At 46.0% G+C, this 13,954-nt stretch overlaps 1 pseudogene across 1 annotated transcript; it reads right to left on the bottom strand.

Annotated features, from left to right (window-relative positions):
* Window positions 1–1,691: 1,691 nt before the first annotated feature.
* LOC106575010 (charged multivesicular body protein 2b-like) lies at window positions 1,692–9,990 on the bottom strand (annotated as a pseudogene). Its single transcript, XR_014381153.1, has 6 exons — window positions 9,839–9,990; window positions 8,781–8,858; window positions 6,834–7,028; window positions 6,533–6,635; window positions 3,261–3,367; window positions 1,692–1,966 (listed from the first exon to the last, which is right to left on the bottom strand). The product of XR_014381153.1 is annotated as a charged multivesicular body protein 2b-like (transcript).
* Window positions 9,991–13,954: the final 3,964 nt, after the last annotated feature.

The raw sequence follows: 13,954 nt of genomic DNA, 5'->3' as shown, positions 1-13,954 counted from the left end.
GGGGGGACAGGGAGAGGTGGGGCTAAGTGGGGGGGACAGGGAGAGGTGGGGCTAAGTGGGGGGGACAGGGAGAGGTGGGGCTAAGTGGGGGGGGGGGGGGCGGGGAGAGGTGGGGCTAAGTGGGGGGGGGGGAGAGGTGGGGCTAAGTGGGGGGGGCGGGGAGAGGTGGGGCTAAGTGGGGGGGACGGGGAGAGGTGGGGCTAAGTGGGGGGGACAGGGAGAGGTGGGGCTAAGTGGGGGGGACAGGGAGAGGTGGGGCTAAGTGGGGGGGGGGAGAGGTGGGGCTAAGTGGGGGGGACGGGGAGAGGTGGGGCTAAGTGGGGGGGACGGGGGAGAGGTGGGGCTAAGTGGGGGGGACGGGGGAGAGGTGGGGCTAAGTGGGGGGGACGGGGGAGAGGTGGGGCTAAGTGGGGGGGACAGGGAGAGGTGGGGCTAAGTGGGGGGGACAGGGAGAGGTGGGGCTAAGTGGGGGGGGGACAGGGAGAGGTGGGGCTAAGTGGGGGGGGGGACAGGGAGAGGTGGGGCTAAGTGGGGGGGACAGGGAGAGGTGGGGCTAAGTGGGGGGGACAGGGAGAGGTGGGGCTAAGTGGGGGGGACAGGGAGAGGTGGGGCTAAGTGGGGGGGGGACAGGGAGAGGTGGGGCTAAGTGGGGGGGACAGGGAGAGGTGGGGCTAAGTGGGGGGGACAGGGAGAGGTGGGGCTAAGTGGGGGGGACAGGGAGAGGTGGGGCTAAGTGGGGGGGACAGGGAGAGGTGGGGCTAAGTGGGGGGGGGGAGCGGGGAGAGGTGGGGCTAAGTGGGGGGGACGGGGAGAGGTGGGGCTAAGTGGGGGGGACGGGGGAGAGGTGGGGCTAAGTGGGGGGGGGGGGGAGAGGTGGGGCTAAGTGGGGGGGACGGGGAGAGGTGGGGCTAAGTGGGGGGGACAGGGAGAGGTGGGGCTAAGTGGGGGGGGGAGAGGTGGGGCTAAGTGGGGGGGGGGGGGGAGAGGTGGGGCTAAGTGGGGGGATGAAAAATGGACTAATCCTAAAGTTGGTTTCCAGGGTGGTAAAAGGCAGTTTCAGATTCTACTGTTCATGTATTCAAAATGAAAAGAAATGACTGTCAACAAGTATAAAATCAGCAGTTATACATGCAATTCAACTTCCTGTTTCTTAATAAAAAGAATTTTAAAAGTTACATTTTTTTTTCTCCATTGATAGGCTGTTATTAACTTTAATCTTGATAAATCCCGTGACCTTTTGGAGCGCTGACCTGGAACAATAGCAGCATTCTCCTGTACTTCCTGTTACACAGGTGGAAAACCATCAGTAGGACGAAAACGTTTCGCAACGTTCAGGTAGGAATATGCTCTACAGAACAAACAAAAAAACACATGCCTCTCTGACATGTAGAATGAGGCTCTATTCGTGACATTTCATTTTATCTGCAACGCTACGCTAACGCTAACGCTACGCTACGCTAACGCTACGCTAACGCTACGCTACGCTAATGAACGTAGTAGGTGTTGTTATTCAACCTCTCTCTCCTTGTGTGGCCACTGCATAGACCCCAATACACAGCAGGACATCTACAACTACATGCAGTGGCATCTATAGTCATACAGACGAGATAGAGATATATATATATATATATATATATATATAAATATAATAGTGTCACTATATCCCAGAAAAGACATGTCAGAAACAGAGCATGGGGAGTCGTGTGTGTGTGTGTGTGTGTCCAGGCACAGGGTGTGTGTGTGTGTGTGTGTGTGTGTGTCCAGGCACAGGGTGTGTGTGTGTGTGTGTGTGTGTGTGTGTGTGTGTGTGTGTGTGTGTGTGTGTGTGTGTGTGTGTGTGTGTGTGTGTGTGTTAGTCCACTCCCAAGGCTTTGAGCTGTCGTTCGATGTCTTCGTCGGAGATGCCGTCTGACTTCGAGGTAGAAGAGGTGGGGTTATTTCTGCTGGTTGAAGGAGCGTTCACCATCTACGATCAATAAGAACAATGAATCAACTCAACCTTGATTCTCTCAAGCATTCACCATCTACGATCAATAAGAACAATGAATCAACTCAACCTTGATTCTCCCAAGCGTTCACCATCTACGATCAATAAGAACAATGAATCAACTCAACCTTGATTCTCCCAAGCATTCACCATCTACGATCAATAAGAACAATGAATCAACTCAACCTTGATTCTCCCAAGCATTCACCATCTACGATCAATAAGAACAATGAATCAACTCAACCTTGATTCTCCCAAGCGTTCACCATCTACGATCAATAAGAACAATGAATCAACTCAACCTTGATTCTCCCAAGCATTCACCATCTACGATCAATAAGAACAATGAATCAACTCAACCTTGATTCTCCCAAGCGTTCACCATTCATAGTATTTCCACAGTACTAGTGTCCTGTCCAGGGGGTGTCCTGGTACATCAAGCTGTCTCACTACAGAAACAGGAGATAGACTAGTGTCCTGTCCAGGGGGTGTCCTGGTACATCAACCTGTCTCACTACAGAAACAGGAGATAGACTAGTGTCCTGTCCAGGGGGTGTACTGGTACATCCAGCTGTCTCACTACAGTAACAGGAGATAGACTAGTGTCCTGTCCAGTAGGAGCCTAACCCAGTTGAACCCTAAACCTAACCCAGTAGGACCCTAACCCATTAGGACCCAAACCCATTAGGACCCTAACCCAGTTGGACCCTAACCCAGTTGGACCCTAACCCAGTTGGACCCTAACCCTAACCCAGTAGGACCCTAACCCAGTAGGACCGTAACCCTAACCCAGTAGGACCCTAACCCTAACCCAGTAGGACCCTAACCCAGTTGGACCCTAACCCTAACCCAGTAAGACCCTAACCCAGTAGGACCCTAACCCAGTAGGACCCTAACCCTAACCCAGGTGGACCCTAACCCAGGTGGACCCTAACCCAGTTGGACCCTAACCCAGGTGGACCCTAACCCAGTAGGACCCTTGTCAGCCAATCAGCGTTCAGGGCTGGAACCAGCCAGTTTATAATGCTACATACAAGTCCAGGTTCCCGGACACAGACTAACCCTGGTCCTATTACAAATATCCAAATGAAAGTTATTTTAAATCCAGGACTGGTCTTAATCTATATCTGGGAAACCAGCCCCAAGGATCTCTCTTACAGTTCCCAATATCAGGGTTTAGTCTCCAGATTTATTCTGCCTTTATTAAATAAATAAATCAGGTACATCATTGATAACACATTATATTTCCCAATAAATACTAATAATGTCTCACCTTTCCTGATATCTCGATGCCGATCTCGTCCAGAACCTGGTTAACGATGCTGTCAGACTCCTCCTCATCTCCAGATGCCTCAAAGATCTCATCCAGCGTATCGTTAACTGAGAGGAGGGGACAGAGAGAGAAGAGTCCTATAAAACATCCCTTGTCATACACACACACACACACACACACACACACACACACACACACACTCACTCTACCGGTCAGAAGTTTGGACACACCTACTCATTCAAGGGTTTTTCTTTATTTTTACAATTTTCTACATTGTAGAATAATAGTTAAGACATCAAAACTATGAAATAATCATGTAGTAACCAAAAAAAAAAGTGTTAAACAAATCAAAATATATTTTATATTTGAGATTTTCAAAAATAGCCACCCTTTGTCTTGATGACAGCTTTGCCACACTCTTGGCATTTTCTCAACAAGCTTCAAATGGAATGTTTTTCCAACAGTCTTGAAGGAGTTCCCACATATGCTGAGCACTTGTCGACTGCTTTTCTTTTCACTCTGCTGTCCATCTCATCCCAAACCATCTCAATTGGGTTGAGGTCAGGTGATTGTGGAGGCCATGTTGGTTAAGTGTGCTTTAAATTCTAAATAAATCACAGACACCAGCAAAGCACCCCCACACCTCCTCCTCCATGCTTCAATTTGGGAACCACAAATAGATCATCCGTTCACCTACTCTGCGTCTCAAAGACACAGTGGTTGGAACCAAACATTTCCTCCGGTCTAATGTCCATTGCTCGTGTTTCTTGGCCCAAGCAAGTCTCTTCTTCTTATTGGTGTCCTTTAGTAGTGGTTTCTTTGTAGCAGTTCAACCATGAAGGCCTGATTCACACAGTCTCCTCTGAACAGTTGATGTTGAGATGTCTGTTACTTGAACTCTGTGAAGCATTTATTTGGGCTGCAATTTCTGAGGCTGGTAACTAATGAATTTATCCTCTGCAGCAGAGGTAACTCTGGGTCTTCCTTTCCTGTGGCGGTCCTCATGAGAGCCAGTTTCATCATAGCGCTTGATGGTTTTTGTGACTGCACTTGAAGAAACTTTCAAAGTACTTGAAATATTCCAGATTGACTGACCTTCTCGTCTTAAAGTAATGATGGACTGTTGTTTCTCTTTGCTTATTTGAGCTGTTCTTGCCATAATATGGTCTTGGTCTTTTACCAAATAGGGCTATCGTCTGTATACCACCCCTACCTTGTCACAACACAACTGATTGGCTGAAATGCATTAAGAAGGAAAGAAATTCCACAAATTAACTTTTAACAAGGCACAACTGTTAATTGAAATGCATTCCAGGTGACTACCTCATGAAGCTGGTTGAGAGAATGTCAAGAGTGTGCAACGCTGTCAAGGCAAAGGGTGGCTACTTTGAAGAATCTCAAATGTATTTTGTTTAACACTTTTTTTGGTTACTACATGATTCCATATGTGTTATTTCATAGTTTTGATGTCTTCACTATTATTCTACAATGTAGAAAATAGTCAAAATAAAGAAAAACCCATGAATGAGTAGGTGTGTCCAAACTGTTGACTGGTGCCATATATGGACACATGAGTGACATGGGGGAGGGGCTTCTTGATAATGACAATGGTGTTGTCCAAAATGGCACACGACTACATATATCCCCTATATAGTCCACTACTGTCTACCAGGGCCCTATATAGTCCCCTACCGTCTACCAGGGCCCTATATAGGGGACAGGGTGTCATTTCAGATGAAACCATTGGTCACAGAGCAATAGGGCTCTGGTCAAATGTAGTACACTATATAGGTAATAATAGCATATAGTACACTATATAGGTAATAATAGTACACTATATAGGTAATAATAGTACACTATATAGGTAATAACAGTACACTATATAGGTAATAACAGTACACTATATAGGTAATAACAGTACACTATATAGGTAATAACAGTACACTATATAGGTAATAATAGTACACTATATAGGTAATAATAGTACACTATATAGGTAATAACAGTACACTATATAGGTAATAACAGTACACTATATAGGTAATAATAGTACACTATATAGGTAATAACAGTACACTATATAGGTAATAACAGTACACTATATAGGTAATAATAGTACACTATATAGGTAATAATAGTACACTATATAGGTAATAATAGTACACTATATAGGTAATAATAGTACACTATATAGGTAATAACAGTACACTATATAGGTAATAACAGTACACTATATAGGTAATAATAGTACACTATATAGGTAATAATAGTACACTATATAGGTAATAATAGTACACTATATAGGTAATAATAGTACACTATATAGGTAATAATAGTACACTATATAGGTAATAATAGTACACTATATAGGTAATAATAGTACACTATATAGGTAATAATAGTACACTATATAGGTAATAATAGTACACTATATAGGTAATAATAGTACACTATATAGGTAATAATAGTACACTATATAGGTAATAATAGTACACTATATAGGTAATAATAGTACACTATATAGGTAATAACAGTACACTATATAGGTAATAACAGTACACTATATAGGTAATAATAGTACACTATATAGGTAATAATAGTACACTATATAGGTAATAATAGTACACTATATAGGTAATAATATTATGTCTTATCATCATGAGGACAATAACATAGAATGTGTAACATAGATCCAGTCTTATCATCATGAGGACAACATAGAATGTGTAACATAGATCCAGTCTTATCATCATGAGGACAACAACATAGAATGTGTAACATAGATCCAGTCTTATCATCATGAGGACAACATAGAATGTGTAACATAGATCCAGTCTTATCATCATGAGGACAACAGCATAGAATGTGTAATATAGATCCAGTCTTATCATCATGAGGACAACAACATAGAATGTGTAACATAGATCCAGTCTTATCATCATGAGGACAACAACATAGAATGTGTAACATAGATCCAGTCTTATCATCATGAGGACAACAACATAGAATGTGTAACATAGATCCAGTCTTATCATCATGAGGACAACAACATAGAATGTGTAACATAGATCCAGTCTTATCATCATGAGGACAACAACATAGAATGTGTAACATAGATCCAGTCTTATCATCATGAGGACAACAACATAGAATGTGTAACATAGATCCAGTCTTATCATCATGAGGACAACAACATAGAATGTGTAACATAGATCCAGTCTTATCATCATGAGGACAACAACATAGAATGTGTAACATAGATCCAGTCTTACTCAGCTCCTCTGACATCTCCATCTTCATGTTCTCCTTCTGGAAGTTCTGCATGGTCTGTTGCATCTTCTGAGGGTCCATCTTCTTATTGACAGCCTGCATAGTCTGAGACGGGAGAGGGAGAGGGAGGGGAGGGGAGGGGAGGGGAGGGGAGAGGAGAGGGAGAGGGAGAGGGAGGGGAGGGGAGGGGAGGGGAGAGGAGAGGAGAGGAGAGTCACATGGTCTGGTAACACTTTGCAAAAGGAAGACAGACACAGACAGACAGGCGAGACATAGAGAAGCAGCCCACTGATCCACACTTACTTTGGTCGTGGTAGCCATGGCCCCTGCCATCTTCATCTGAGAGTTCATGAGTTTGGTCTGAGAGGACATGGAGGTGACCTTTGAACCCACGGCGTAGCTTCTGTTCTTCTGTCTCCTCAGCTGAATCAGCTGCTTGGCCAGGATGGTACACGCCTCCTTGTTCCCAGTCTTCGCCATCTTCTTAATCTCCATCTCCTGGGAGACAGCGTGCATCCGGAAAGTATTCAGACCCCGTGGACCTTTCCCCACATTTTGTTACAGCCTTATTCTAAAATGTATTAAATCGTTCCCCCCCTCATCGATCTACACACAGTACCCCATAATGACATCACAACACCCCATAATGACATCACAACACCCCATAATGACATCACAAGACCCCATAATGACATCACAAGAACGACAGATTTTTACCTTGTCAGCTCGGGGATTCGATCTTGCAACCTTTCGGGTTACAAGTCCAACGCTCTAACCACTAGGCTACCTGCCGACCCAATATACAATGCCCAGCGTGGTGGTGGGTACTGTATACAAAAGACAAAGCTGGAAACCAAGACAACAACCTGGAGCTGACTAGCCTGGGTCCCAGCCTGTTTGTGCCATTATACCAACTTCTTGTCACTCCATTGTTATGTTTGGCATGAATGTAATGATATCAAACATGCTCAAGGTAGGTGTTTTCCACATAGACCTACAGCGCATCCGGAAAGAATTCACACCCCTTGACTTTTTACACATTTTCTTACGTTACAGCCTTATTCTAAAATGGACTAACTAATGTTTTTTTCCTCATCAATCTACACACAATACCCCATAATGACGAAGCGAAAACAGGTTTAGACATTTTTACAAATGTATTACAAATTTAAAAAAACAGAAACATTATTTACATAAGTATTCAGACCCTTTGCTATGAGACTCTAAATTGAGCTCAGGTGCATCCTGTTTCCATTGATCATCCTTGAGATGTTTCTACAACTTGATTGGAGTCCACCTGTGGTAAATTCTATTGATTGGACATGATTTGGAAAGGCACACACCTGTCTATATAAGGTCCCACAGTTGACAGTGCATGTCAGAGCAAAAACCAAGCCATGAGGTCGAAGGAATTGTCTGTAGAGCTCCGAGACTGGATTGTGTCGAGGCACAGATCTGGGGAAGGGTACCAAAAAATGTCTGCAGCATTGAAGGTCCCCAAGAACACAGTGGCCTCCATCATTCTCAAATGGAAGAAGTTTGTAACCACCAAGACTCTTCCTAGAGCTGGCCGCCCGGCCAAACTGAGCAATCAGGGGAAGAAGGGCCTTGGTCAGGGAGGTGACCAAGAACCCGATGGTCACTCTGACAGAGCTCTAGAGTTCCTCTGTGGAGATGGGAGAACCTTCCAGAAGGACAACCATCTCTGCAGCACTCCACCAATCAGGCCTTTATGGTAGAGTGGCCAGACAGAAGCCACTCCTCAGTAAAAGGTACATGACAGCCCGCTTGGAGTTTACCAAAAGGCACCTAACGGACCCATATTTAACTCTTTGGCCTGAATGCCAAGCGTCACGTCTGGAGGAAACCAGGCACCACTCATCACTGGCCAATACCATCCCTACGGTGAAGCATGGTGGTGGCAGCATCATGCTGTGGGGATGTTTTTCAGTGGCAGGGACTGGGAGACTTGTCAGGATCGAGGGAAAGGGTACTGAGTAAAGGGTCTGAATACTGATGTAAAATGTGATATTTCAGTTATTTTTATAACTAGGTAAAAATGTCGAAATCTGTTTTTTTGCTTTGTCATTATGCAGTATTGTGTGTGTGTGTGTGTGTGTGTGTGTGTGTGTGTGTGTGTGTAGATTGAGGCGGTCTGAATACTGTACATTATCCATGACTCAGATACTCTCTGTATTCACTACTGGACTTTGCAGGGCTTGTGAGAACAGACTACTACTACACACCCACCAGTTGTTTTTCCTGTTTCTCCAGGGAAGTTCTGTCTCTGGGTTCCTCTCAGCTCTTTGGTCTGCTCCTTTATCACATCTAGACACAGCGGTGGGAGAGAAGACTACAAGATGAGTACTAGGCCTTGGTAGCGGGGGGAGAGAAGACTACAAGATAAGTACTTGGCCTTGGTAGCGATGGGAGAGAAGACTACAAGATAAGTACTTGTCCTTGGTAGCGATGGGAGAGAAGACTACAAGATAAGTACTAGGCCTTGGTAGCGATGGGAGAGAAGACTACAAGATAAGTACTTGGCCTTGGTAGCGGTGGGAGAGAAGACTACAAGATAAGTACTAGGCCTTGGTAGCGATGGGAGAGAAGACTACAAGATAAGTACTTGGCCTTGGTAGCGGTGGGAGAGAAGACTACAAGATAAGTACTTGGCAAACACAGAGAGGAGAAGAGAGCGAGAGAAACAATTGTTATTGTTTATATCAGTTGTTTTGGTCATAGCCAAAACATCCGTTTCCCATGACAATGTAGCCCTTTGAATTGAGAGAGAGAGGAGACAGACGAGAGATCCGCTGAGGGGATTTTACAGCAGCAGCACCATCATCATCATCATCATGTGGGTCTCTATGCATGAAGAGACTGAAAATCCAAGTGACAGAACCTACCTGGACCGCAAAACGTCGGGCAGAGCAAACGTTTCCTGTGGATACCGTATCGCCACCTACTCCGGCCAGAAGGACCAACATACTGCTACGTTATTGGTGTTATGACTCTGTGGTTCTCTATACAGACCAGAGTATTGAAAGGCTGGCTAATAACACTTCCCTGTGTTTTTCCCCCTCCTCTCAGATTACCTCCTATTTAAACGACAAAAACTAGTTAAAAAAATAAGGAAAAACATTAAGTTTATTCAACATTTTGACTTGTAATAGGAATGTTCAGTAATGCTGAGCCTACCTGTTAGAGACTAGTGTGTAACGTTAAGTTTTACACTCTCGGATTATAAGCGACTGAAGCTAACTTTGCTAATGTCGGCTAGCTGAAATACCGAGTCGGTGTACACTTACTATCTACTGTCTTTTTCTTGAAGAAGCCGGCCATGGTGACAGGCGATAACTTGTCCAAATAGCTATAATTCGGTGGCTATTTTCTTTTATAAAAGGGCTCTGTAGCCTTACACCGCCTGTTAAATTAAACCCGACCACCGACTTGTTTATTTCCTGGTTCGGAGAGAAGCAGGAAGTGCAGCACTTTAATGGGGGCGTTCCAGACAAGCTAGAATAAAAGCGCTGCGCTCACACTGAGCCATGTCGCCTGGGGAGAAAGCCAACCGCTAGGTGGCACACACTGAGCCATGTCGCCTGGGGAGAAAGCCAACCGCTAGGTGGCACACACTGAGCCATGTCGCCTGGGGAGAAAGCCAACCGCTAGGTGGCACACACTGAGCCATGTCGCCTGGGGAGAAAGCCAAACTCTAGGAGGCTCAAACTGAGCCGTGTCGCCTGGGGAGAAAGCCAACCTCTAGGAGGCTCAAACTGAGCCGTGTCGCCTGGGGAGAAAGCCAACCTCTAGGAGGCTCAAACTGAGCCATGTCTCCTGGGGAGAAAGCCAACCTCTAGGAGGCTCACACTGAGCCGTGTCGCCTGGGGAGAAAGCCAACCTCTAGGAGGCTCAAACTGAGCCGTGTCGCCTGGGGAGAAAGCCAACCTCTAGGAGACTCAAACTGAGCCGTGTCGCCTGGGGAGAAAGCCAACCTCTAGGAGGCTCAAACTGAGCCGTGTCGCCTGGGGAGAAAGCCAACCTCTAGGAGGCTCAAACTGAGCCGTGTCGCCTGGGGAGAAAGCCAACCTCTAGGAGGCTCAAACTGAGCCGTGTCGCCTGGGGAGAAAGCCAACCTCTAGGAGGCTCAAACTGAGCCGTGTCGCCTGGGGAGAAAGCCAACCTCTAGGAGGCTCAAACTGAGCCGTGTCGCCTGGGGAGAAAGCCAACCTCTAGGAGGCTCAAACTGAGCCGTGTCGCCTGGGGAGAAAGCCAACCTCTAGGAGGCTCAAACTGAGCCGTGTCGCCTGGGGAGAAAGCCAACCGCTAGGTGGCAGTAGATACCTAGTTCCATAGTCAACACCACACCACACCACAGCTTGCATGGGGATAGCCAGCCAACCACAGAGATATTTACAGACTGGAAATAGCTTCCAGCTGGCTAGATCTGTCTGTTCATGATTTGCGAAAGCGTCTTGAATTTTAATAAGTACGAGTTTTTCTTGCCAAGTGGGTGTTTCCTCCTGATAGTGGGAACCTGGTGGGTTTGGGGGGGAATATTGCTTGCAAACTGGGTCAACGATTTGTGTGCGTTCAAGTGCTTTGAACTTGTTGAGAACTAATGGCAAACAAGCAGCAGCGTCAACCATTAAACTACAGCTTTCATGCTCCCAAACAAATTATAGCGTTAAAAAAAAGAACTGATTCTTTGTTAGATGAAATCCTTACTTTTTTTTTTGTTGTTGTTCAATAAACATTAATTAGATACAGCCACGGACTTGTTTCCTTGTTGAGATTCATCATCGGATCATCGGTATTTTCTGTGACTTTCCATTTTAGATCCACGTCATTGAGCAAATAGTCTATGGTTGTTTTTGATTAACGTTTATTGAGAGAATTTTTTTTTAAATGGATTTCATCAAACAAAGGCACGCAACTAACAAAGGGGACAAACATAGGTTCAAGATAAGCGTTTTCATCATTTAAATTGTTTTTGAAGTATTGATGTTGGGGCGAATTTGATGTCATCTGAGATGAATTCCACAAAGCCTGGTCTCTGCTCCACTCCGTCTGCCGAGTCAGAAAACTTCCTTCACCAAGAGAGTGGAGTTTAGTCAGATAAGCATGTGGGAGAAGTCAGAGGCGACGGACGTGGTTTTCACGCTAGCCAGAGGCGACGGACGCGTTTGTCACGCTAGCCAGAGGCGACGGACGCGTTTGTCACGCTAGCCAGAGGCGACGGGCGCGTTTGTCACGCTACCCAGAGGCGACGGGCGCGTTTGTCACGCTAGCCAGAGGCGACGGGCGCGTTTGTCACGCTAGCCAGAGGCGACGGGCGCGTTTGTCACGCTAGCCAGAGGCGACGGGCTTGTTTCACGCTAGCCAGAGGCGACGGACGCGTTTGACATTAGTAATGACCAGTTGGAGGGGCATTGAAGTGGCTTTTATCCAGTGATATGCTAGCAGTATATACACATTTAGGAGATGTTAGAAACTCAGCGGTAGTTCCAGACTAAACACGTCTTCTCTGTGCCTCTTACACTATACAGGGACATGATGTTGGTTGATAGCAAACCAAATCTACTCTTCCAGTTGGAAATCACACACACACACACACACACACACACACACACACACACACACACACACACACACACACACACACACACACACACACATCATTAATGTAGATTAGATTAGGGAGTGGAAGGACACTGTACCTTGATCAGTCTGTGTTTTGATTTTCAGTATTTTACAGCAGTACTTTATTTTCCAGATCATGAGTCCTTCCTCGATCGATCCTTATTCTTTCCAGGAACGGATCAACAAACTGTACTATTCCTCCTGACCCCGATACATCTGAATATCACACCTGCGGGACAGGTACAGGATGGCAACAACAACTGCCTGAGTTACACCAGGGAACGCACAATCCCTCCATCAGTGCTCAGACTGTCCGCAATAGGCTGAGAGAGGCTGGACTGAGGCCTGTTGTAAGGCAGGTCCTCACCAGACATCACCGGCAACAACGTCGCCTATGGGCACAAACCCACCGTCGCTGGACCAGACAGGACTGGCAAAAAGTACTCTTCACTGATGAGTCGTGGTTTTGTCTCACCAGGGGTGATGGTCGGATTCGCGTTTATTGTCGAAGGAATGAGCGTTACACCGAGGCCTGTACTCTGGAGCGGGATCGATTTGGAGGTGGAGGGTCAGTCATGGTCTGGGGCGATGTGTCACAGCATCATCGGACTGAGCTTGTTGTCATTGCAGGCAATCTCAACGCTGTGCGTTACAGGGAAGACATCCTCCTCCCTCATGTGGTACCCTTCCTGCAGGCTCATCCTGACATGACCCTCCAGCATGACAATGCCACCAGCCATACTACTCGTTCTGTGCGTGATTTCCTGCAAGACAGGAATGTCAGTGTTCTGCCATGGCCAGCGAAGAGCCCGGATCTCAATCCCATTGAGCACGTCTGGGACCTGTTGGATCGGAGGGTGAGGGCTAGGGCCAGAAATGTCCGGGAACTTGCATGTGCCTTGGTGGAAGAGTGGGGTAACATCTCACAGCAAGAACTGGCAAATCTGGTGCAGTCCATGAGGAGATGCACTGCATTACTTAATGCAGCTGGTGGCCACACCAGATACTGACTGTTACTTTTGATTTTGACCCCCCCCCCCCCCCCCCTTTGTTCAGGGACACATTATTCCATTTCTGTTAGTCACATGTCTGTGGAACTTGTTCAGTTTATGTCTCAGTTGTTGAATCTTGTTATGTTCATACAAATATTTACACACGTTAAGTTTGCTGAAAATAAACGCAGTTGACAGTGAGAGGACGTTTCTTTTTCTGTTGCTGAGTTTACATCTGTTTTACTGTTTAGAAATAAAAGCACTTTATGTATCAAGCCGCCACCACCCCCCCCCCCCCCCCCCCCACGTGAAGAAGTCTAATATTTTGACAAATTCACTTATAATGTATTAAAGTAGTCAGAAGTTGAGTATTTGGTCCAATATTCCAAGCCTGTGACTCTACACTCTGGTTGGATACATTTGCAGTTTGTTTTGTTTTCGGGAAGTTTTGCCCAACTATGCTTCATATGACATTTATTTATGTCCATGTGGCTCATACCCCACTCTGTTGCTCATTGCTCATCATTGATCCAGTGTCTCATACCCCACTCTGCTCATCATTGGTCCAGAGTCTCATACCCCACTCTGTTGCTCATTGCTCATCGTTGATCCAGTGTCTCATACCTCACTCTGTTGCTCATTGCTCATCATTGATCCAGTGTCTCATACCCCACTCTGTTGCTCATTGCTCATCGTTGATCCAGAGTCTCATACCCCACTCTGTTGCTCATTGCTCATCGTTGATCCAGAGTCTCATACCCCACTCTGTTGCTCATTGCTCATCGTTGA

The sequence above is a fragment of the Salmo salar genome, chromosome 17, assembly GCF_965601325.2.
Source record: "Salmo salar chromosome 17, fSalSal1, whole genome shotgun sequence".
NCBI lineage: Eukaryota > Metazoa > Chordata > Actinopteri > Salmoniformes > Salmonidae > Salmo > Salmo salar.
This window is presented reverse-complemented; position numbering and strand designations above follow the sequence as displayed.